General features: G+C 32.5%; 1 protein-coding gene across 3 annotated transcripts in view; it reads right to left on the reverse strand.

The window, feature by feature from the left end:
- Positions 1–25,788, reverse strand: part of LOC129755942 (zwei Ig domain protein zig-8-like) — a 123,573-nt gene that overhangs the window by 75,435 nt on the left and 22,350 nt on the right. The gene's annotated exons all lie outside the window — the stretch shown is intronic.

The raw sequence follows: 25,788 nt of genomic DNA on the forward strand, positions 1-25,788 counted from the left end.
GAAACTTTTGGAAATTTGATTTAAAATTTTCATTGATGGAAAAAAATAAATAAATTTGTTCAAGATTTAAGAAGAATAAGTTTTTACCGAAGAAATTTAAGGCTTTCTTTAAAAATGCTCAAATCAAAAAACCTAATGCTCTCAGATTCTTGAACAAATTCAATGAGTTAAACCACTGAAAGTGAGTTTCCTTTTTTGTTACTGAATGCTTTATTCTACAAATTATCTCCTTAATATTTCAAATCTTTTAATGAAAAGAACTTAAAACTGAATGATTAAATATGTGATGTTGAAGATTTTTTAATGTTTTTTATTCACTGTTTGAGCAAAAATATCATAAAAATAAGTCAGTGACCAAAACAACCCCATGAGAGGGTTCTTTCTACGGCCCTAACTTAAGGAGATATATGGGATTTTTTTTTCGATTAAAGTCGTTTTACAATCTTTATGGCAATCGCGACTTTATACGAACGTTGCAGTTGGCGGGCAGTTATTGAAAAACTTATCCGGTACAACTGTGTTCGATGTTTACTCTTGGGCTCGAACTCGCGGACAACGGCCCAGAAGGCAACTGACTTGCCAACTGAGCTATATTATAAGCCGCAATTTGAATTTGGATTTTTTGGTCTTGTATCTTTTTCAAGGAAACTAGCTGTTTTCTTACAGGAATTGTGTAATGAGCGTTGTGAAAGATTTACAAAATGTAGTGTGTGATTTACTTTCTGTCTGTTGTTTTTGTCGAATTCGCCCCCCCTCCTCCATGAGAGTCCAGGAAAAGCAATCTAGGTGTTCTACTTTACACTTTTTAAATTACATCTTTTAAATTCTTCATAAAATATTGATGATTGATTAAGGTAATTCTAGAAAAACAATCTGATCATTTCAGGTGTAAAAAAAAAAGATAAAACTTTGTTCTCAATATGGATTTGGATTGTTTGCTTGAATAAAAAATTTACCTTCGAGTGGTTTTCTTTCTGCTGTAGCAGGATTCTGAACCTTGGTTTGGTTTCTGAGATTTTGGCTTCAGTTCTGAGTTTAGACTGTTTTTTCTAGAATTACTTTAATCAATCATTAATATTTAAGAAGAATTTAAAAGTTGTTATTTAAAAGGTGTAAAGTAGAACACCTAGATTGCTTTTCCTGAACCCTCATGTAGTGAATTCGACAAAAACATCATCGAAATCATTTCAGGTGTAAAAAACTTGCACAACAGAAACAACGAATTTAGCAGCTCCTGAAGCTAACTCCGACACCACGAAGAAAAAAGAAATCATGTGAGTTATTGCTGTTTCTACCCTCAATTTCCCTTCATTTTTAATTTTTTTCAGAAAATAATATGTTCCTACCCAAACAATGTTGAACCAAGTAAACCAATTTCGAGGAATCGAATGATTGCTGTTTTAACCGTCAACATGCGTTTTTTTATTTTAATTTATAGCCTAAATTTTCTCACTTGTTGATAGAAAATCTTTTCTGAATATCAAATTTCAAATGAGAATAAACTTATTAATGAGGTTCGATTTCCGTATTATCAAAATCAAAATTGTATTTTTATTTTCATGTTTCGGATGCTGTATCCTGTTAATAATTCTCGGTTTTCGGTTCGACTCATCATTAGAAAATAGATATGAATTTTTTTCCTGTTTCGTTTACATAAAGTTCTTTTTAGCATCTTCATGGCATTCGCAACTTTGTCAACGTTACTGTTGACGGACAGTAAACTTGAAAAACTTATCGGGTACAATTGTGTTAAAGTCTGTTTCACATAGAATCTGGTCAGATGATATAGATCTTTTCTCCGCAAAGAAATAACGTACAACAGAAGTAAAAATTTCATTTTGTAGGGTTTTTATTGCACTTTAAGGAAAATATACATACAAATCATTCGTCAGCTTTTCGGATGAATTTTCGAACTTTTTTTGTGATACCACCCATCATTTTCTGCACAGTACTGCTGGTAACCTCATTCGCCATCTTGTTTCACCACTTTTCCATTTGAGCGGGTTTTTTCATGGTTCTGTCATATTTCTTCAGTTTGCCCTTAACTATTGCCCAATATTTCTCGATGGGACGAAAATTCGGATAGTTTGGTGGATTGATACTTTTTTCAACAAAATCGATCTTGTTCTCCTTATACCACTTAAGGACATCCCGGCTGTAGTGGCAGCTTGTCAGGTACGGCCAGAACTTCACCGGACCTTTGTGGGATCGAATGAATGGCAAAACCGTCTTCTGGAGACATTCTTCTTTGTAAACATTTCCATTCATTGTGTGATGAAAATCTAAGTCATCTTCCCACAACTACAGATCCCTTGCCAAATCATCAACTTACGAGCAAATTTATCTGAGAAAACAAACTTGAATCTACTCGCAACATTCCCTTTACGCTTCGCAAGGTAAAATTTGTTACCGGGTATTTGTCCAAAATCTATTTTGACGCAAGTTTCGTCGTCCATCAAAATGCATCCGTTGTACTTGGTCAACACTTTCTCGTACAACTTCCTTGCCCTGGTTTTGGCAATCAGGTTTTGTATCAGCGTCCTGTTGGGGTGTTTGCTTGCATGATACAACCGCAAGCCTGCTCGCAAACAAATTCGTCGAGCTGTACTGTGGTTCGTCTTGAACCTTTTCGGCAAAACACGCAAGGAGATTCCAGGATTATTGTGAACTGATCGAATTACCTTCGCTTGCAGCTCCGGTCATATGTTCCACTTTTACGCCTGGTTTGTTTTGCTCGATCCACCGTAAGGGTCTCCCGGTAACGTTGCAGCACCGAATTTATAGTCGATTTTGGATATTTCAGGAATTTCGCGATCTTTACCCCTGACCACGTCGGTTTCTCTACGTGAGTGTGCAGAATTTTCTCTCGCCTTTCGCGTTCCATCGTCGATAACTTTTAACTGACCCCTTCAATTGGCGATTTGCAGCAAAGCTGTTTGACATGCAACGCCAACTGGATCTCACTGATGGAACCAACAAAAGGGTGACGATAGCTGTTTTTTAACACGGCTGTGAATACAAACTGTTCCTAAAAACGAGAATTTTGAAAAAACTGGTAAATTACAAAAAATGAAAATTACCGAATCTTGTAAGAAAATCATCAATTTAATAGTTTCAATGCTCTTTGCGTTTACAAGTATAGTTTTTCGGGATTTTTCTAATAAAATTCTATTGAGATTTTGATTTCGAACCGAGAAGAAGCTTGTATAAAATAAAATCGATTTTATTGCAGAGGAATACACTTTTTTTCCAAAACAAACATGTTTATTGATCTGAAAACGTTACGAAGACGGAACAATATATTAAATCGGTGGTCTATTCAATTCATACATTCAGCACAAGAGAGGACAGCATAAACAGCCAAAGGATTTTCGTCTAGTCGGAAAGACGAGTATTTGGCCAGTAAAATCGACCAAAAAGACTTAGTGGTATGGCGATTCGAATAATTCGAATAATGATTTATAATAAACTCTTTTTCCAAAAAACGTAATTTTAATTTTCATGATTCTGGGTATTTAATATATTAGTTACCTTTGTAGGAATCATGCGCTTAACAATGTTTCGAATGAATCGTGAGGTAGTTGTTATCCAGTTCTTCTTTTTTGTTTGTAAATTTTAGCCCTTTTCATTTCGCCAGTAGCCGTTTGAATTTGCGAAAGCAAAATAAGTTGCAATTCGAACGCGTTTGGTAGCAAATTCTTTTCCCATGAGTAATGTCTTCTAATAAACTCGGTGGAAAACTTCAAGTAAACGTTTGTGAAATAACAAAATGGTTTTTTCCGAAATTTAAAGATGACCAGTGATGAAACCTGCGTCTCTGAAATGTTTCGCACTTATCAATTTCGTTTCAGTTGATCCTTTGAAAAACCTTTCTCTCGAAATCCTACATTGGAAACCATTACCATTGTCAAGACCTCCCAAGCTGTGGTTAGTTTCCGTAATCTAAAACAAAAAGAAGATTTACTGTTTAACACGTCAACGTAATTTACTTTTTCTTACCTAATTGTGTCGTCAAATCCTAATAATTATTATATTTTATGCTGAAATTTGGAATATTATGTTTTGTTTTGGAAATATTATATGCGTTTTGACATAACAGCTCCTAACATCATCATTTTGATTACATGGCCCTCTGAGTGTCGTTTTGAGCTGCAAATCGCCAATCCTGATGTAATTTTCACCACTAAGTAAACAAACCATCCGGATCAAAACACTGTCAATAGATTCGCGATATGACAACTAGGGGCGCTGCAGTAAATGAAAAGATGCGACCAGATTCTATGTGAAACCGACTTTAAGTAGAATTTGATTCTGTAAAAATATGATATTCTCCTGAAAAAAAACAATGGTTCGATTTGGGTTTTCCGAACGATTGTGTCTGTGGACCCGATGCTACTTAACGGACTGAATGGCTGTAAAAATTGGTTGTGCTGAATCGTTTACCTTCATTCCAAAGTCTTATGTACCTCTAGGCAGCAATCTGGGTCCATTATTGTTTACGGTGTTCTGTAACGACATCAACTTGCTGCTCATTGGATGTGGATTCTCCTGTACGAGGACGACTTGAAAATATTTTTAATCATAAACAGTCGAACTGGTGGTAATAAATTGCAACGTTTCTTGGACGCAGTTGTGAATTGGTGCGGAATTAATTTATTTGATTAAGCGTTGCGAAGTGCTGTATCATCACGTTTGGGAGTAGTAAAAATTTTTTCATGCAAACCTAATAGCAATATTCTGAGCAAGCAGTTGCATCGTGTTGGGGAGATAAAGGGTCTTGGCGTTTTGTTGGACAGTCATATGACTTTTAAGCGTCGTCGTTATTCTGTGATACTCGAGAAGACAAACCGAATGCTCAGATTTATTAGGACGTTTGAGCAAAGAATTCACTGATCTGGTCTGCTTGCTAGCTCTGTATTACTGTCTGGTGCGATCAATATTGGAATCATCCACTAATGAAAAAGAAATGAAGAAGTATCCTGTAAAGCATGGCAAGAGTGTAAAAAATTCAGTGAAACTGGTCGGCCTCTAAGGATTTAAAGTTCGCTGAGGTAAAAATTTGTTTTTTTTTCGACGTCTCCGCACTTTTCCCCAGTGTACCAACCTTGGACGCCCTCAATAGCTTACGAGGGCACTTGGAACGAAATAGAAACAAAACTTCTTCATATTTCAAGGTTAGCGTTTTAAACAAACCATTGGCCCTGGCATGGGCAGCAACTATTACCCACTTTTGGCTGAAGTTTCTATGAGCGACCTGGAAGCAGATTCGGGGAAAAGAGAAAGACTTTTCTCACGTGTCTGGTGGCGCTACGTCGATGACATCCTTGTCTCGGTAAAGAAGTGTTATCTCACGCAGACATTAGAGCTTCTAAACTCCAAACACATGTCTTTAAAATTTACAGGAGGAAAATAACTTCCTATCCTTGGCCGCTTGATCTCAAGGAAAAAGGACAACACCATCAAATTCGGACTATATCGGAAACCAACCTCAACCAACCGATACGTTACAGCAGATTCCAACCAATTTGGTGCCCAAAAACAAGCCGCCTTCCATTCCATAGCGCACCGCCTGTACGATATTCCTATGGAAAAGGTGAAATTTGGAAAGGAAAAGCATAAAATCCTTGAAGCAGGTTTTTTGAACGGACTTGGCAACGAATTTGTCATCTAAGTACTCCGAAAACGAGCCCGAAAAAAACACCGAAGTGATGCAACCACTTTCAACAAACTGATGGGATAACAAAAATCCTTCCTCAATGCGGGCTGAAAACAGCATACAAGATCGGCAACACCCTTAAGGATCGATTGGTCTCCTTAAAGGATAAGATTCCCCAAGATGAGAGATCTGGAATCTATGAAATTCTCTCCGAGAAACCCTTAGTGAATGAAGATGATCTACCAATTTTATCGCCGCTTTTTATCTTCACCAAAAGAAAAATTTCATAGAGGAACCACCTTCCGACGAAGACTACGACAGTCGTATTACGATCCTGCCAGTAATTTCTTCGTGTGATCAGTCGAAAATCGTCCTGTCGATGGGCAACATCGAGCCCTAAACCAATCGACAAAAAAGGTAATTCTGAATCCTTTATTCCGTTTGCAATAACTTTAAGTGTCATGTCCTGTAATACGTCGTGTGTCGATTAAGTTCTTACGTTGGCACAAATTCGCTTAAAAATTAGGTTATTCGCTGTTCGTGGCAAAGATTCTTCGGAACGAAATAGACTGCTCCTGGCTACTTTCTTGCTGTAATATGCGATCTGCAAAACTATGTTTTTAACTTTATTATACTGTCTTCGACTTCATTGAATCCACTTCAACTTTAAGACGCCATATGAAATCTGACTTAATTGACAAACTAAAAAAATAGGATAGGCATCATGTAATGTTCAAATAATATTAAGTAGATTATTAAGACCCCTATTTCAGACGAAATAACTCCGAATAAATAAATAAATAAACAAATTAACACTTAATCCATCAACATTGCACAATAGGGAAAAATGAATAAACCACGATGAAGCTTGATAATCTAAGAATGCATGTGAGCACAAACTAAGCCAGAAATTGCGAAGAGTCTGTGCACCCATGGTGGATAACCAGCATACATAAAAAATAGTGTTTTTTTACATTTAATCTCATAGAAAGTTATAAGCTATTCTTATCTAACCTAGATGTGTATGTATGTATGTATTACTACCACCCAGCTAGCAAGGCGCAGCCAGTAGCAGCGAGCAACTTTTACTTTGCAACTTGTCCAAGATTCATCATCTAAGTAAATCCAAATGCCTTTGAGTGGACTATTACAAGGGACAAGAAAAGTAAGCAGAGACACTTACATTTCTAAGTAGGGATAGGACGAAATTGTCTCCACCGAAAGAACATAGTAAATTTGACTATTCTTATCTAACCTAGAGATCCAAAATTAATAAAAACATAAAAACTCTTATATTGATTTGGTAAAACATTCACATAATAAATTGGACATTTTAGGACATTTCAGTTTTGAATGATAGATAATTACTGTCAATATTCTGTTTTCTGTGACACAGATTCTGAGATCATATTTTCCGGCAACCTGGTTCTCTTCCCAAAATTTCAAAAAAGCTTTTATAATTTGTAAAAAAGCATTATCCAAACTTTGAATTCCAGTTTTAAACAACTCAAATCGCAAATTTCCATACTGCCGATGGCATTAAATGTCCCACTTCTAAATTTGTCTTCCTAAAGTCGTTCTTCCGTAGGTCGATTGAAATTCATCGGATGGCAGTAATTAAAATATTCCACCCAATCATCCATCATCAAGCGGCATACGTTTTGTTATCCGCCGAAAACCATTCTATTCGAAAATAGCCCAAATTCTTCCCGGTTCCCTGAATAATTTCGAGCGTCATCATCCTTCCTATCATCGTCGCCATCAACTTTGTCACCACATCAATGCCGCATCACCCAACTTTGGCTGACTGTCTGACTGACAGCTACAACCGGAAAGAGATAGAACATAATGAGATCCGATCGGATTGATTGGTGAACTTGGCAAATTTGCCTGAATGTGTGTGAGCGTGGATTCACGAAAGCTGATTTGGGGATAATTTCAATAATTCTCGATGACACTAATTACCGGGATTCGATCGAAAAGTATGTCAAGCTACAGTTCCAGCCGAAAATACCCAAGCCTATCAAAAAGCATCGGAAAGGATTCAATCGTAAAAATATGTTCGACCGCGACTGTCACCAGGCATTTGGACTAACCACGTGGGAGGGTGTTGTTGGGTGGATGCGATTAGAAATCGAACTTTTGGGCGCAACTTTTCGCTAATGAGATTCGTCCGAATCGATTGGGGAGATCACACAAAACTGATCCCGGCGAAAACAGATTTGCACACCACTTTTGCCGAATCGGTGAATAAATTTGGTGCATTCAAAACTCTTTTTTTCGATTGTAGATAGCCGAACACTGCACAAATTTTTGACTGCCCCCGACAGGATTTCTGTTAAAACCGGGAAAGGGTAAGGCTAGGGGGAATGTGTTGCAGAATTAATTACCGAATCGACGTTTAATTGGTGCACCAGAGCGCCGCCCCACGAAGGGAGCATTAATTAAAATTTGCCTCGATTATTATTGATTTGTAGGATTCCGTGGTTGCGAAAAAACTCAATTAAAACTGTCAGTGGAGTGAGCAATCAACTGAAACATTTCTGACAAATAAATTGTATAAAACTGGGTGACTGTCAAATATTGACAGACAACGGATAAAGGCTCGTAATCACTTTCGGATGATTATTGAAATAAAAAATCATTTAAATTGTCAAAATTGTCAAAATTGTCAAAATTGTCAAAATTGTCAAAATTGTCAAAATTGTCAAAATTGTCAAAATTGTCAAAATTGTCAAAATTGTCCAAATTGTCAAGATTGTCAAAATTGTCAAAATTGTCAAAATTGTCAAAATTGTCGAAATTGTCGAAATTGTCAAAATTGTCAAAACTGTCAAAATTGTCAAAATTATCAAAATTGTCAAAATTGTCAAAATTGTCAAAATTGTCAAAATTGTCAAATTGTCAAAACTGTCAAAATTGTCAAAGTTGTCAAAATTGTCAAAATTGTCAAAATTGTCAAAATTGTCAAAATTGTCAAAATTGTCAAAATTGTCAAAATTGTCAAAATTGTCAAAATTGTCAAAATTGTCAAAATTGTCAAAATTGTCAAAATTGTCAAAATTGTCAAAATTGTCAAAATTGTCAAAATTGTCAAAATTGTCAAAATTGTCAAAATTGTCAAAATTGTCAAAATTGTCAAAATTGTCAAAATTGTCAAAATTGTCAAAATTGTCAAAATTGTCAAAATTGTCAAAATTGTCAAAATTGTCAAAATTGTCAAAATTGTCAAAATTGTCAAAGTTGTCAAAGTTGTCAAAGTTGTCAAAATTGTCAAAATTGTCAAAATTGTCAAAATTGTCAAAATTGTCAAAATTGTCAAAATTGTTAAAATGTCAAAATTGTCAAAATTGTCAAAATTGACGAAATTGTCAAAATTGTCAAAATTATCAAAATTGTCAAAATTGTCAAAATTGTCAAAATTGTCAAAATTGTCAAAATTGTCAAAATTGTCAAAATTGTCAAAATTGTCAAAATTGTCAAAATTGTCAAAATTGTCAAAATTGTCAAAATTGTCAAAATTGTCAAAATTGTCAAAATTGTCAAAATTGTCAAAATTGTCAAAATTGTCAAAATTGTCAAAATTGTCAAAATTGTCAAAATTGTCAAAATTGTCAAAATTGTCAAAATTGTCAAAATTGTCAAAATTGTCAAAATTGTCAAAATTGTCAAAATTGTCAAAATTGTCAAAATTGTCAAAATTGTCAAAATTGTCAAAATTGTCAAAATTGTCAAAATTGTCAAAATTGTCAAAATTGTCAAAATTGTCAAAATTGTCAAAATTGTCAAAATTGTCAAAATTGTCAAAATTGTCAAAATTGTCAAAATTGTCAAAATTGACAAAAAATGTCAAAATTGTCAAAATTGTCCAAATAGTCAAAATTGTCGGAATTGTCAAATTGGTCAAAATTGCCAAATTGTCAAAAATTTCATAATTGTCAAAGTTGACATGCATAGTTTTGGATATTATGTTTTCAAATGTTGAAAGAATTTGTGAAAAAAATAAATAGACAAATGAATGTTTCTTTTCAAAGGAGATTCATTTTCACAAAAAGCTTTTCCTGAACAATCAATCATCAAACAAAATTTCTCGGAAAGACTGGAATATCACCCATATTGAAATTTCCTCTTGGCATTGAGAGTCATTCGAATTGCTTTCACTTTGCCGTAGCAAGTCATTTATCAGCTGCTTATCCAAACAAACCATTTTAATCAGCCATTTCTGGGTTTGTTTCATGCTGCCAAACACTTTCATCCCGGGCAGGAAAACACATTCCAAGCCAGCCACATCGTCGAGGAGCTGGCTGTTGCCGTGTAAATTTTAATCAAAACCTTCATAAATGGCATTTCCCGTTGTTCTCCCGTTCGTTTTCGTTACACGCCGAAGGCACTGTTTTTCCCGAAACAAAGTCTCAAAATGAAGCCATTTTTTGCCGGAGCCCTGACTTCCAAACCTCTGCTGCTTTCCCTATTTTCATTATTAATGAAAATATCCACCTCCCTTCCGATCCCGAACGTCTACAAGCCTTTTCGATTCACAATAAAAAAAAAAAGAACCACCAGAAAAGTGTGTAGAGCGCTCAACCCTTTTTTCTCGAGTCATTTTTTTTTTCATCCTGGAAGAGGATGTCCTGAGTAGAAAAAATGGCACCAATTCCCGGCGGCTGCGGCGACAAAGACGATGACGAGGACGATGACGACGACGTGAGGCTGAGATGAGAACTGGAGCCTGTTTTTTTTTCTCTCTCTAGAGCCCACAATCGGTGTAAAAACCAACAATTTTTGGTTTGCTTTTTTTTTGCTCCCTGACTTTTTCTTTAGAGTAAACTGCAAGACAGTTAACCCGGCAGTGGGTTTTCGTTCTTGACTTATTTTAATATGTTTTAAACTGAGCGGCAAACCCACCACCGGGGCTAGATAATGCAATGAATTTTATTCACTCCAGACGATTTTGCGTTGAGTATATATTTTTGCTGATGAACGGTTAAAAAGTATTCCAGCTAAAATTTCAAAACAATTTTATTGCAGAAACTTTTTAAGCATTAAGGCATTAAGGATTTAGTTTGAGGCCCTTGGAGGCAAAGGGGTATTAGTGCATGAATGCTTTTTTCGAGAAAACACGCTTTAAAGTTGTTGTGTTTGGCCATTTTACATATATTTCTAGAAAATTTGTATTGTATGTCTCAAACTTAGAAGTATGTATGTAAATAAAATTCGAAAAATCTTTAAAAAATCACCAAATATAATTTGATATGTGATGAATCGTTTGGCATCATTATCTCAAAATCTACAATTTGTCACCCCTTTGGGTATACCCTTTGGCTTTGAAGGCCTTATTTGAAAAAGATTCTAGAAAAAAAACTACTACATTGAAATATTATTTACTCAAGCATATGATTTGTAAAAGTTTTTGTTACAATATTTAACTTTAAGAAAACAAATCAAAGGAATCTTAATAATATAAGCTGACCTGAAAAAAATATTAATGAAAACTTCATTAAACTTGTCTGATGCCCTAATTTGGTAGGACATTTACAATTTTTCTTAAAATCTTTGTCCTACCGTCCTAATTTTGACACGAAATGTCCTACTTTTCCAATATTTTATTTTTCTATAGTGGATCTCGCTCCAATCTACAAACAAAAATTTCGGTTTTCAATAAATTGGCAAATAAAACATTATGTTTTCAAACTACTGAGCCACTAACTTTCTCCAAAAGTATAAATACATCATTTATAATCTCTGATTATTCAATTGAAATACAAATAGCTAAACTCGTTTTAAATTATCGAAAATCTATTCAAATGTTTTGATGGTTAACGAATATTGACTGCGTGAAACATCCATACAGTATATCTCGTTATACAAAAAAGTCGTGAAATTCAAAATAAGCTTTAAAAGGCCAAACAATTATTCAAGTATGACCCATTTTGCTTGATGACTACTTTTATTCAATTCCTTTATGTCATTCGTGATTTTTTATCAACAATGTAATTGGTGGACTATTACTAAAGTATGAAGGTAAAAATAAGTTTTTCATGAAAACATATCTCTTTCAAACTCCGCTTCAAATTCCTCTTTTGAATGTTTTTTTTTTTTAATTTTCAAAACTCGTTTATATCGCGCATATCTTCCATCAAGGGCGTGCGAACCCCAGGTTTTATTGGATTTTATTTTTAGTATCATCTTTTTTAAAAAATAAATTTGAAAAAAAAAGTGAAAATCAATTAAGTAAATTCGGGACGTTTTGACGAAACTTTGAAAAATTTCAATAAATATAGGCTTTCATTTATTTTTCAGGGTTTTTCAATATGGCAAGTTATTTCAACTTCAGCAAAAAGGGACAGCAGACAGGTTTTCTAAATGTTTACTTCCCCCGTTATGTTTAATAAGGTAATTTCAACTTATTTTTGAAGAAGTTTCAACCAAGATTAAAATTTAGATATCTTAAAAGGCAAAAATTTGATAATTTTTCAGACTTCAACAAATAAGTTTAAATAAGTAAAGTCTGTTTTTTAATTTTCTGCAGCTATTCTGCAACAAATGCTATGATATATTCAAAAATTTTAAAACTGTAAAATTTTATATTTTTAAGATTATTCATTATCATAATCGTCAAATTATTTTCCCATTAAAATCAAATAAAATATTTCAATCAAAATAAGAATCAGTTTATTATCTAGTAGATTTGTTAGTTCATCATTTATCAACATTTCATTCAACATTGAAAAAATTTTGAACTTATTTACTCAATATCACCAAAACTAGAAGCGATAGACAAAATCTGTGTGAAGATTCGAATTTAGGAAATTTCGGAAAAATTAGAAATAGACTAAATTTACAAAGGCACCAAAATGCTGGTAGTAATGAATTGAGTTCTATGAATAAATTTTCGAAATAGTAAGAAGATTTCATTGAGAAAAAATTCTTCTTAAAAAATTTCTCTGTTTGATTTTTATATTTTGTTGGTATATTCAAATAAATTCACTGAATATTTTTAGTTTTTTGAAATTTGAAAAGGAACTGGCCACATATCTTATCGAAAACAATAATCAAAATTATTGTTTTATTTTCAAGATTTATGTTTGTTTTGGTTTTTAAACTCCGAATTTTTGTTTTTCGAATAGAAAAATTGCTATAAATTTTAAAATCAAAAACACTGCTTTTTCATTTTGTGCTTGTCAGGACCCAGTATTTTAACTGGCAGCGAAAAAATATTCAGAGCTTTAAATTTTTAGCTGAAGCTATCATCATTTAGTATCCAGACACTTAATTTCGGTGATAGCTTTATTAGTAGTTACCGAATATGCAAAACTTTAGCAGCGTTGTGTTGGTCATGAAAAGGACTATCTTGTCTTTTTTTGTCAAATTTTTTAGTTAACGTGTGTTTGAGATATTTACGATGCAAAAAGACATGGTAAAAAAAAATTTGAACGAATTTGCGCCTCGAAAATTCTTCATTGTCGACTTGAAAACTCATGAACTATTGATTTTTTCTGATTTTTTTTTTGACCAAAGTGTTAAGAAGTATAAGGAGCCTCTAGATTGGAACCCTTGACCTTAAATATGGTTAAAAATCTATGGTTATTAGGGATAACTACATGCAGACCCCTTAAATAATGCAATAAATCCATTTCCGGCAGGCAAGAAGTGATGCCTGACTAGTAGACACCATGTAAATAACTAATAGTGAGCATTTTAATAGATCGCAATCTGTACAACCGATTTTTACGCAATGTGACAGATGTGTTCAGATGGATTAAGAAATTAATGTTAAAACCGGATTTTAGAAGAGATCGAATTCTTCGAGATGCCAACTCATGAAAAGGTTCCAACCAGATTCCAATTGATTTTTCCAGGAGAGTTTGTGTAAAATATCATGATTTTGCAAAGGTTTTGCTTCTGTGGTAAAAATAATAGATGATTTTTTTTTTTGTTTCGATTAAAGTCGTTTTACTATCTTTATGGCATTCGCGACTTTATCAACGCTACAGTTGGCGGATCGTTATTGAAAAATTTATCCGGTACAACTGTGTTCGATGTTTACTCTTGGGCTCGAACTCGCGGACATCGGCTCAGGAGACAACAGACTTGCCAACTGAGCTATATCACAAGCCCAATAATAGATGAATGCATGACTTAAAAAGTGTGCAAAGATAAAAAGAGATTTTATGAAAAGGTTAGAGTATTTTTTGAAATCATTAAAAAATGTATATATTTTTTTTATTTTAAGCTTAAATTTTATATTAACACCTTCGTGTCCTCCACAGAAAGTTTTTCTATCAAATGATTGATTTTTAAAATACACACGTTTGTAACTGCCCGGATTCTAAATGATCATAGCCTTATATATGATGTATTTGAAACGTTTCACTTATTTTTATTATTTTAAATATGCTTTTTTCGATAATGATTTTTTAGTTAATCTTCGAAAAGTTCCAAAAATTAATACCTACAAGTAGCAACTTTGATACAAAAATTCTAAGTATTCGAGGTTCTTTATTTTTTCAATATTTAAAACGAAACATGGAATGTTATTGCAATTTTGGTATTATTATTATTTTTAACTAAATTTGAAATTCGAAAACCCCTTCATGGGCGGATCATTTGCACGGACCTGTATAACTTTTTTTTTTCAATCTTTAAAAAATATAGGTTCTGGCGCAATCTTTTGGTTTATTTTGTTGCTTCCATTAAACGAGCTGCGTTTTTCCCTTCTTATGATGTCGTTTCTAGGGATTTAAAATTAGATTGAAAAAAACAAAGATTTGAAAGATTTTCCTTAAATTCAATGGAGTGGTTTTCTTTAATACAAAATTTATATCAACAATTTATACAGAAAACTTTGAAACGTAACATATAACGTATATGTTCTGGTCAGTGTATGCAAAATTTCAACGAATTTTGTATAAGTCGTTGAAAAATGAGTTTATCTTGAAATAAAAAAAAAACAAAGTGAAGAACTGCAATAAAACGAAACTGAAAATATGATTTAAAAAAAGGCTTATTAGAGAACAGTGATAAGACCAAGAAAAAAATATCAAAATTTTTATTGTTAATCTTATGAAAATTTAAATTCAAAACTTGTTATTAAAATTTAATGACTTAAAAATTCTCTTGAAATTATTTAAATTGGTCAACTTTGGAAAAAATCAACACTCACATTCTTCCGAAGTACAACAAACTTATATTTAAATTCAGTTATAAAAAAAACTATTACATTTTTGGTTGAACTGTAGAAAACTGAAAAAAGAAATTGTTAATAAAGGTTTAATAAATGATAATCATTTCTGAAAACTGCGAAAAATTTTGACTTCTGAGAAAAAAATTAAAAAGTTTTCATGCTGTTCATTCAGCTCGATTTGTAAAAAGAGAAGTTATGATGAAAATTCTCAACCAGAAGGTTGCTTACATTTATTCTGAAGCGTGTCAAACCGTTTCACCGTCTTCAGTAAAGTTATTCAAAGATTAAATTCTCAAACATGTTCTTCTTCGAAGGATTTTTGATATTCCGAAAAATGTTAAATTTCATTCTTGTAAAGAATTAAATTCATGAACTTAGAATATTTTTCGAAAATCTAAATTCTTTTGGAGTAGCATGGAGCATATTTTATCAAGATAAAAAAAAAAAACAATTTTTGTTTTAAACGTTTATAGGTTTGCAAACCCTTGAATTATCAAAGATTAAGTGGACTCAAAACTGGTGTTTTTTTTTTTAATTTCAAAGGTCATAAAACCAAAACTAAAGGTGATATACAAAATCTGACCAAGGATTTGAATTTAAACGCCAGAATATTCTCAAACCAGAATATAGATCCTCCTCTTCTATCAAATTTTTGAGCATTAAATCAGACTTCCTTATTTTAGTCCTTATTTTCATTAAATTATGTTCTAGTTTTCGCTAGCTTTTTCTAGTCCACCAAAAGAAAATATTTCTGAGCAAATTCAGCAGTCCAGCAGAACTTTATGTTTTTTTTTTATAGTAAGCTTCATTTAAAAAACAAGTAAAATCTTTGAGGTTTTGACCTTCGATTTTCAAGATTTCAAAAATTAACGGAGTTCCATCACTGGGACAATAAATTATCAGAATTATACTTGAAATAATAAGGCTTTAATTTGTAACGTGAATTTATTCCAGGGAACATTTATAAAAAAATACTCAAACGAACAATCTAAAGTCAAGTGAACTATTTTAAAAGGACTTCAATAGGAAAGTAGTGGAAAATGAGGAAATTTCATTTTTCACTACTTTCCTGAAATCGAGGAAGAATGACCCTAGCGGGTTAAATTTCTATAAAAAAATACGTTTCTGGAAAAATAATTGTTATTTATCTCGTCTATATCTGCTGTGTCAAAATGTACAGTCTACACATCAGACCGCTGCAAAAAATTACTTTTTGCTTTCATATGTTTTTTCGATGCCTTTTGAGTCAATGATTAGCTTGATTCCTGGATTAGAAATAAAGTCGGTCTCTGATTTTTGGTTTTGATTATTCTTAAGCTTCATTTTTTGCAAACATGACAAGCAGCAAAGAATTTCTTGAAATAGGTTATAACCATTTCAAAATGAAAAAATCTGAAGCCAATGAAAAGTATTTAAAAATTGCGGATTTTGCTTGCTAGAGCTGTTAATGATAGCATAAAATGTTTTTGAAAAGATTATATAAATCAATAAATTCTCTGGCAATGCAAAGCAGTTCTTTGAAAGCTTGCAAATATGCAGAAAAAAAAACGCAAAAATATAAAAATATTTTAATTTTTTTTTAATATTGAATAACTTTTCTGGGGTAAAAATTACGTTTTTGCTTTGCTGACATGAATAGTACTGCAAGAATCAAAAAATATTTTTTATCCAAAGTTGAATTTTTTGGAACTATTTGTACATCTCTGATGATTTTTGAATGAAAACTTTTGTTTTCCATACAAATTTTCATATGAAATTAAAACTCGTTGAGCTAATTCAGGACTGAATGGATGGCTTCCAAAATTTTTATTGCTATTTCTGGCAGCAAAACAATTAAAACAAGTTATCGGAGATGTAAAAATTTAAGAATTGGAAATTTCCACATGAAGCTTGCAGCGGATTACTACACATATTAGCAACATAATGTGATTCAAATAGGGTTATCCTGAGCAATATTTTCCAATTCAAAAACCGGGCAATATTTGCAAATTTAATCAAAATCTTTGCAATATTCGAAATAAAACTAGAGAAAGATGGATGAAAATCTCTTTAAACTACACAAATTTACAAAATTTTTAATAAATTGTGAAATTTATTGACGGACCAAAATTTTTTATTGTATAATTGGCAGTTGAATCCAAAACTGAATTTTAAAAAAAGCATTTCAGTACAACAGGTTTTGAGTTATGCTCCATTGATAAATTTTGTAAAAACAAAAAAAAATACTTGTAGATAGATTGGAATATTACAAACTGCATAAAATTAGCTCGAAATTTCATTATCGCAATTTGTGAAAATATGATAGAAAAAATGCTGAAAAAGCTTTTTTTTTAATTTTGTTTTACAGATAATCATCGAGTCTATAGATGGTAGCGTTTAAAAAATCAGATTTTCTATTGAACTTAGATGCCAATTCCAAACAAAGATTTCAAGTGGATTATTTTAAATCGCTTGAAGCCTGAGCTGAAACAAATATTTTACCCAAAGATTGCAACACGATTGGACTTAAAACAATAAAGTAATTGCGGATTAAAAATTGTACTTTGGCCGCAAATTGTCGTCTGAAATGCAATGCTGTTAAATGTTCTTATAGCGTATTGGATGACAATTTACGACCTCATTACAAATTTTGAACCAAAATAACTTTTTTGTTTTAAGTCCAATCGTGTTGTGAGTGAAATCAACAGTTATGATTAGTGATTTTTGTTTTTTTTTATTATTGATTGTATCCTCTGTAAACAGAAACTTGACCATTCTTTCTCCACCTGTTTGCTAGATTTTCTACATAAAAAGTTATCTATTATGTTAATAAGCGCTATTCATGTATTCAGCCGAATCTATCGGAAGATTTACAGAAAATTTACATGCAAATCATCAACAGCATATAGAGAAAGTGGCTCCAGAGACATGAATTTATATTTTTTTCCAGTTCAGTCTTTTTTTTAATCTTCGCGTTTCGATAGTTTTCGCATTTTTTTCAATAAGAAGAAGAAAAATTTAGCTGCAGAAATATAAGAGCGATGAACAATTCGAGCTAAATTCATAAGAAAACTTTAGTAAATGGTAGTGGGTGTAAAATCTCAACTTTTTAAGAGAAATCATTCAATTGTGGGTGAAAAACATGATAAAACAAAGATTCACTAAATGAACAAATACAGATATCATTGAAAGTTATAGAGATTTTTAATCAGAATGGTCCTTTATTTTTAAATCTAAAACGCTCAAGAGATTCTTTAAATTCTGTCCTTCAAGATGCTTACTTATTGATGGGATGAATAAATCTAAGAGGTTGAAATTCACAAAAAAATCCTGTTATATTTTAAAATAAAGGAAGAGAATGAAAACACTTCAGAAAATCATTCTATTATGTCTTTTTCAAATATCGAAACATAAATTGATTCTTAAAAAGTTGTTTAATTGATATTTTCAAAATCAATTTATTCATTCATATTAGTGCTATAAATTGCTTCGCAATTTTTTGAATAGTTTTGAATTCCCAGCTGAATAATTTTAGAATCTTCTTGAACTTGCACAAAGATGGAAAGTTTTGCCAGAAACTACCAGAGAACTTGCATGTTTCATATGAACTTTCTAACCCGTCCCTAGTGAATTCCTCAAGCCCACTGTTCAGCAGAAAACCAACACACATATATTGAAAGTGTGTGGGGGTGGAGCGTAGGACGCAATGCAAGAAACCTTAATTAAACATGCTTGCTTGCTGGCTGGCTGGCTTGCCTACCTTCCAACTAAGGTAGGATTTCTGACTTCATTTTTTTGTACTGTTGCGCTCTTTACTAGTTTGTGTCATGTACACATTTGTGCTGCTCCAATGTTGTCCTGTGAGCTTTTACCGCTTTCATGTGGAATCTGTACACAAAAAAATGTTCATTTTCTTCCAGCTTCAGGACGCTGCAGGCTCTATTTGAGGGTGAACTTTACACGAGAAAATAAAAGTTTTTGAATTTTTTTAAGGATTAATCTTCAGGAAAAATTTAAAATTTCCAGTACTCTTGTCATTTCAATTTGTTTAAAATTAAAAAAAAAATTCACTGAAAACTATATGTATTATTTTTGTAGTAGAAGGTCTGCCGTATACAAAGTTCATTGACAAAAAATAACTAAAATATTCAGGAATGAAATCTTAATCGATGCTATTAACATTTGTTTTCCAAAGTCGTTTGATAGCAAAATCCTATCAATTCAACCCAAATTGATCGAACACAACGATAAACCAACGGCATTCAAAGGCCTATATCTTATCAGAAAACATGATAGTCGACAAATGTAAAACCACAGGATTCCAAATAGAACAACAGACAGAAAAAAACACCATCATCGTCCATAAGTTGACTGGTTGATGATTTGGAGTCAGGTCCTTTTCGGTCCCAATATTATCCCCTTATCAGATTCTTCCTGGCACTTATATTTTGTGGTGATCCTTCCTTCCTTCGAAAACACTGGCCGATGAAGGCGCCTGAAGGTATGCTTGATTCTTGTCTCCATCATCAGTTTTCTAGAGCAGTAGGAGCCTTCTCATTATAATAATTTTACCTCGCCCTCCGGGCAAAGCCTTTGGCCTTATCCCTTCCCCCGGATCCAGTCAATTGACCGAAAGGCCCAACAGGCCAAAACATAAGCCAACAATCCTCGTCGCTCAAGCCTGAGGTTCAGGGGTTGTTGCACCAATTTTTATGTCCCAAAACCTGCATCTTTCACCTGACGACAGTTTTTCATAGGCGCTTCCGAAGAATGTCAGATTTTTCCAGGGAACGGGGAAACGGAAGAAATCGACGAAAGATGGAAGCAACCGGCTGGTAGAACACCATCAAAAGCTAATTCCTTTGTTTGCTTGATTAAGTGGGACGGAGGACCGTTTTTATCTGGGCGGATTTTTGTCAAGCCTTTCGGAGGCTCTTATCGTCTTGACCCCATCTTTTAGCTGGCCGACGAAGAACGACTACGGTGCGGGTGTTGGAATCTCATAATACGACTCACAGCTTTGGTCGGTTGGATGGACGGATGAACTGGACTGGATTGGATCCGGTTGCTCCGGGTTGTGGTTCTTTTTATGAAACAGACGTTCTAGGGCCAAGGTTGCCAAAATATTTGGGTTAATAGGAAAAAAAAACAGTTGCTGTTAGAACAATTTTAACTGTTGCTGGTTTGAAGCCTTAGATGACCTGAAAATGCTGTTGATCTTGTTCACATGCTTCAATATCATCCCAATAAGTTAAAGGTTGAGCAAGTTTTTCCAGCTCTATAGTTGATTTTACATTGTAAATAAAGGTTTGCAAGCAATTTTGTTGGATGTTCTGTTAGGTAATATTCGTAAGGGATTTGTTGCAGAACCTCAGGATGCTGAATACCAAAGCACTTTTTCTCACAAGGCGACCTTCAAAAATTGTTAAATAGGTCTATAAATAGGCTCACCAGGGAAGGTCCATGCGAAAAACTCGTCCCCGTGGGGGTAGGGGTATTTGTTACGAAATTCAAATGATGTCTAAAATAATATCTCTTATTTATAAAAATAAAGGCATTTTCTTTGTAACACCATCACGTATGAATGGTCGGTTGTAATGAAGTGAAATTTGGTATCCGAGGGTTTTCCGGTTCAAAGATGATTTGTGTAATAGATTCGAGATTATTACTTTTTATGGAAAAGGGGCTCCTATACAAAATCAACTAGAAACGGGACAAAACTCGAACAACTTGAAGACGATTTTCATGAAAACTAATTCACGAGCACGAAGAAGTTAAAGAACTGTGAAAATATTTCAAGGATTTATTAAGTAACGGGTAAAACGAAGTTTACCGGGTCAGCTGGTCAATTATGGTCAAACACACAGTAAAAATGTAAATTGATTTCAAACACATTTTTCTCAATCATAATTATCACACACTAGCTGATTTTACCCGGCCTTGCTCGGGTTCACATAACACATAAATCAAAATGAGTCGTATAAATTGTTGAATTTGAATTCTGGGAGCTTTATGTTCATCATTCTGAGAAATTTGTTTGTATTTTTTAAGTTTTTATATGAGATTATTCACTGTGTTTATCGTTTTCACTGCGTTTTTTCTTTTCATTTCGTCTTATGTTTTTTTATTTTAATTCAAATGATGATTTTTTTATAATTTTTTCCTACCTCCCATCTAATGAAAATCTCTTAATTTTCAAGATGGTTCCATGTACTATGGTATAGGTTCAAGTTTTATTTGAAAGAAAAACATTTTTTTTTGGCCCGCCACACTCCCCCATACCAGTAAACTCATCTGAGTCCCCTGTTAATGGACACTCCAGTTCCCAACATGTCTGGCAACAAAAAATTTACAATTGAACGCGAGCAAAATTTAAGTATGTTGAGAACACAAATATATTTAATGCTAGGAAATGTTTATGAAGATTAAAGTATTATTCTAAAAAGGGGTCTCAGTTGTAAATATGTTTCCTTTTAAGAGATCCTGATAGCTTAAAAATAACAAATTAGAAAAAAAATTAAAACAACATTACATAATTGCTTAACTATTTACGTTCAACCACTGACAAATTAAAAAAAAATATACAAATTAAAAATACTACGAATTAAAAAAACTGGCATGATGATTTCTCATTATAAGTTCAATGTTTCCTTAAGATATTGTATTAGTTTCGTAGTTGTACATGAAGAAATTTCAAAATAAACTTCCAAATCTTCTTGAACCATGTAGACACTCACTTTTCATGTTTTTAATTGTATGTTTTTTTTTCGCTTTTTTTTATTTCACAATGGTTTTTGAGTACTTGTTCTTAAATGTTGAAAGTTCCACTAATAGTTTTTTGAAATTGTCGAAAACGAATCATCTTAACCGAAGTTACCATTATAAAATAATGAAAAACGTTTATTTTGAGTTTTATTTCAATGTTCCTATTCTTGGACACAATCATCCCATTAATTATTGTAAAGAGTGATCAATGTTGAAATTTGAAGATTTCATTTGTTTGAATTCGCAGTACCAAACGATTCTACAATAAGTCTTCTCAAAATTGGATGGTAGAATTGAACACGTTGATAATGGAATTTAACTCTGAAATAATAAATTGACCAATGAATTTTGAATGTATAAAAACTAAAAATCTCAGATTCAAATATTCTATCAATTTCCTAATCCCCCGTTTGAATTTCCCGACGGCTATAAAAGCGTCGAAATTGAAGCTTTCAACTTTGAACTATGTATCTTATTATTATTTCTTTCTCTATGAGGGATTCTAAAAATATAAAAATAGTTCATTCTCAAAACCTGGAATTTATGAAAATCTGTTCAATAGTTTTTCAGCACTCAGTCCAAATAGTTATTCAGCTGTAGAAGTCAATTCACTGTTCACTATTTAGTTCATTGTATTCATTGTATATTTTTGTAGACTCTCGAAGCCCCCCAGCACATTAAAAACCACTGCAATTCTAGTCAATAAATACTTAACAGGCTAGTTGTATTTTTCAATCCAATATGTAAGCTCATTCAGGGGCGGTCCTAGAGCTGGCTCTTGGGGGGGGGGGGGGGTGATTTTCCAATTTTCAAAAATCAGTCAATTGGAAGGAACGTTAATATCTGGTAAAAAAACAAACATTTGAGTGAGTGAAAGGAGGGGGATGGTCAGTTGCAAATGAGTCTACAATATAGGCTGCACACTGCTCCTCCTTCCCCTATGAACTGCACTGAACAACAGGTATTTAAAAAAGTATGAAACAAGAGATGAATAATGAAAACTTTATCAAAATTTCTCTATATATCTACTCATTTCAATATCCTTCTACACAACTTACACATCCTTTTATAAATTAACCAGCGAATCTATAGTATCCACCGCGAAAAGATGTTGATATTTTTTTTCAATTTGAAGGTATATCTGGAATTTTAAAATTGTCACTTTAAGAGCCCTTTAAAGAATTTCTCGTTATAAATGTAAATTTTTCAATGAAATTAATACATACGTTGTTGAGAGATCAAGACGTAGAAGAAAATTTAAAAGCTATCTTGATTTTTTTTCCTGAGCTTTCAAATATTAGAGCTCTGATATTTCAAAATTTATCGAAAGTTTTTTACTTTTCACCGATAAGGCCGATTAACTAATCAATAAACATAACATACGGGCTTTAAATTCTTCATTGAATTATTTTACTAAATCGTGATTTCAAAATTAAGTATTATATTTTTTTTTGAAGAAAAAAAACCGATTATTATAATCTGTTTCTGAATATGAAGGCTTCTGGAACCTAATTTTATTTGATTTGCTGTTAAATTTAAAATAAACAATCTAAATTTTCAATTTTAATTGTACAACAACAAATTAATTATTTAAAAAAAAGTGATTATTTCTTTTTTATTGTTCATGTAGGTACCTTCACAGAATTCCTAATTTTTTTAATAATTTTGAATTATAAAAAAGAACTATAAAATAAACGGTTAATTCAGAACGTTAATATCTACTTTTCTTTAGTATAGAGTCTCAATCATTTGCAATTGAAATAGCAAAGCTGTTAGATTCAGAATATCAAACCTTAAGCATAATTTTAACTAAAAAGTTCAATATTATTGTGTAGATCAACTGAAAGCAGTATTGGTGACATAATTGCAGTAGATCTTGAAATCTTGGAGTGTTGGTTAAAAATCACTAAAAGATCTTATGACTTTTTGTATGGTAGATTGCCTTGTGGAATTATAAGGGAATAGTTTTTATACACAAGGGAAAAATTAAAACCGAGGCAAACTGATTTTGGAAGATTTTTGCGACTCAAACTCGATTTTTTGTCAGATTTTTTCTCTCCTTTCTTATTTTCTGGCATTTAGTAATTTTAAAACTTGGCAGTTTAGAGTGAAATCGATCGATGAGAAACCTACATGAACAACAAAAAATATGTAAAATCTTTTCATGATCCTTTATCCATTCAACGATACAGATTAGAGGGAAGAATGCCAAAAATTGACAAATTCCCGGAAAAAACAATAAAGATTTTGTCTAGATAATCTGCGTATTTTACAAAATGGGGAAAGATACTTAAAGATACTTACTTCTATATTATTTTCTCATGGTAAATTACTCACAGTCTTTATGAAAATTTATCGTTAAGTTAAAACCTTTTTTTTTAATCTTTTTGATATTTTACACTTTTGCTAAAATGCACAAATTTTTTCAATGAACTTTGTATTTTCAAAATTTATACCGGAAACAAGAGCTGATAAAAAAAATACAAATTTGCATTTAGTGCTCCTAAATAAGTCGGAATCAGTTTTCAAATTCTTTGCACCTCGGAAAATGTGAATTTTTTTTCCTTGTGTTTTAGTTTTGAATGCAGATTGTGGGTTCTGGAGATGAATTCCTTCATATTGAAAGAACTTTTATAAATACTTTTTTGTTTCTTTTTGGCTCTAAAAACTCACAGGGAACGCAAAAACCATAACACGTAATCGCTTTTTTCGTTTTATTTTTGCTGAAATCTCAAGAGAAGATTTTTTTTTAAATTTAAACTCTTACTATGAATATTTTATATTTGATTTCTGTTTGGCAGTGCTTATTGTTTTTTCATGGCCATTAGACTGCCCCAAATTTGTATAAGAAATTCAAAACCTGTGAAATGTTATGCGCTGCATGCTAAAATTGATCCTTGGCCTAGTACAAGATCTCATGCCAAATTCGGGCCAGATCGGATCACGGGAAGGGGTCGCTCAACGAGCCTGAAGTTTGTATGAGATTTTGAGACATTTTGTTCGAGAGAAACATGGAAAACCAATTTTTCATCTATAACTTTAGTTCCCGTAGGCCGATTTCTTTCAAAACCGGTTTTTCTTATAGCCTAAATTATGAAAAATATTTCATCGGAAGACTGCATATCGATAAGAGTTAAGATAAAAAAGTTATTAGGCTTCAAAAAATGAGCTAACTTTTTTAAGGATGGTATTCATCACTGTTAATCAGTCGGGGCGGTCGAACATATTGACGCCTCATTAACAGTGATGAATACTACCGTTAAAAAAGTTAGCTTATTTTTGCAGCGACCTCTTCCCGTGATCCGATCTGACCCAAATTTGGCATGAGATTTTCTACTGAGCCTAGGATCAATTTTAGCCTGCAGCGCATAAGTTTTTCAAAAGTCGGCTCATCTGGGGCACTCTAATGGTCATCCATAATATGAATGTTTGGTGTGATACATTTGAAACAGAATTGAATAAAATCAGATTTGAAATTTGAATTTTATGTTTTTGAATTTCATAATATAGCTTATTAATTTTATGTTTATAATTCATATTTGAATGGTGAAAAATTGAGGGTGATAAAAACTCGCGAAAGAGAATCCTTACTGTGATTCAGAACCTGAATTCTTATTTTGCAATAAGTCATGAATTCCTTATAAACGCAAGTGAAAAATAGCATTACTTTAGATTTTTAGATGAGGTTAGCATTAGACATATGATATGACTTTGAGAAGTTCAAAAAATCTCTGTAAACCAGTTGTAAACAAAAGAAAAAAAAATAGAATCTTAAATTCAAATTTCGTTATATTTCAGATATGTATTTGCTTTATATTCTTAAAGTTTAGTTATATAATAATGATTTTTCCTGATTCTGAATTGATGATTTTCCATCGATTTAAGAAATATTTTGAAACACAGAAATAATCCTAATAGTAAGCTTTTCGCTGCTCAAAACTTCATCAAAAAAAAATTTAATCCGGCATCAACACTTGTTGTTTATTACGATTGAATTTGTTTATTGAAATATTGGTGACTAAAAGACAAAAAAAAAAGATAAAAATTGAAGTCATACGTTTCTTAAACGCCTACTGGAAAACTGTACACTCCGATGGATAACTACACTAAAATTTAAATTTCTTACAATAAAGGCAATGTAACACTTCAAGGTCAAAGGTTTTTTTTACTTCTTAAAACGACCAAGATCTGTTAATCCATTAAA

Source organism: Uranotaenia lowii, chromosome 3, assembly GCF_029784155.1.
Source record: "Uranotaenia lowii strain MFRU-FL chromosome 3, ASM2978415v1, whole genome shotgun sequence".
Taxonomy (NCBI): Eukaryota; Metazoa; Arthropoda; class Insecta; order Diptera; family Culicidae; genus Uranotaenia; species Uranotaenia lowii.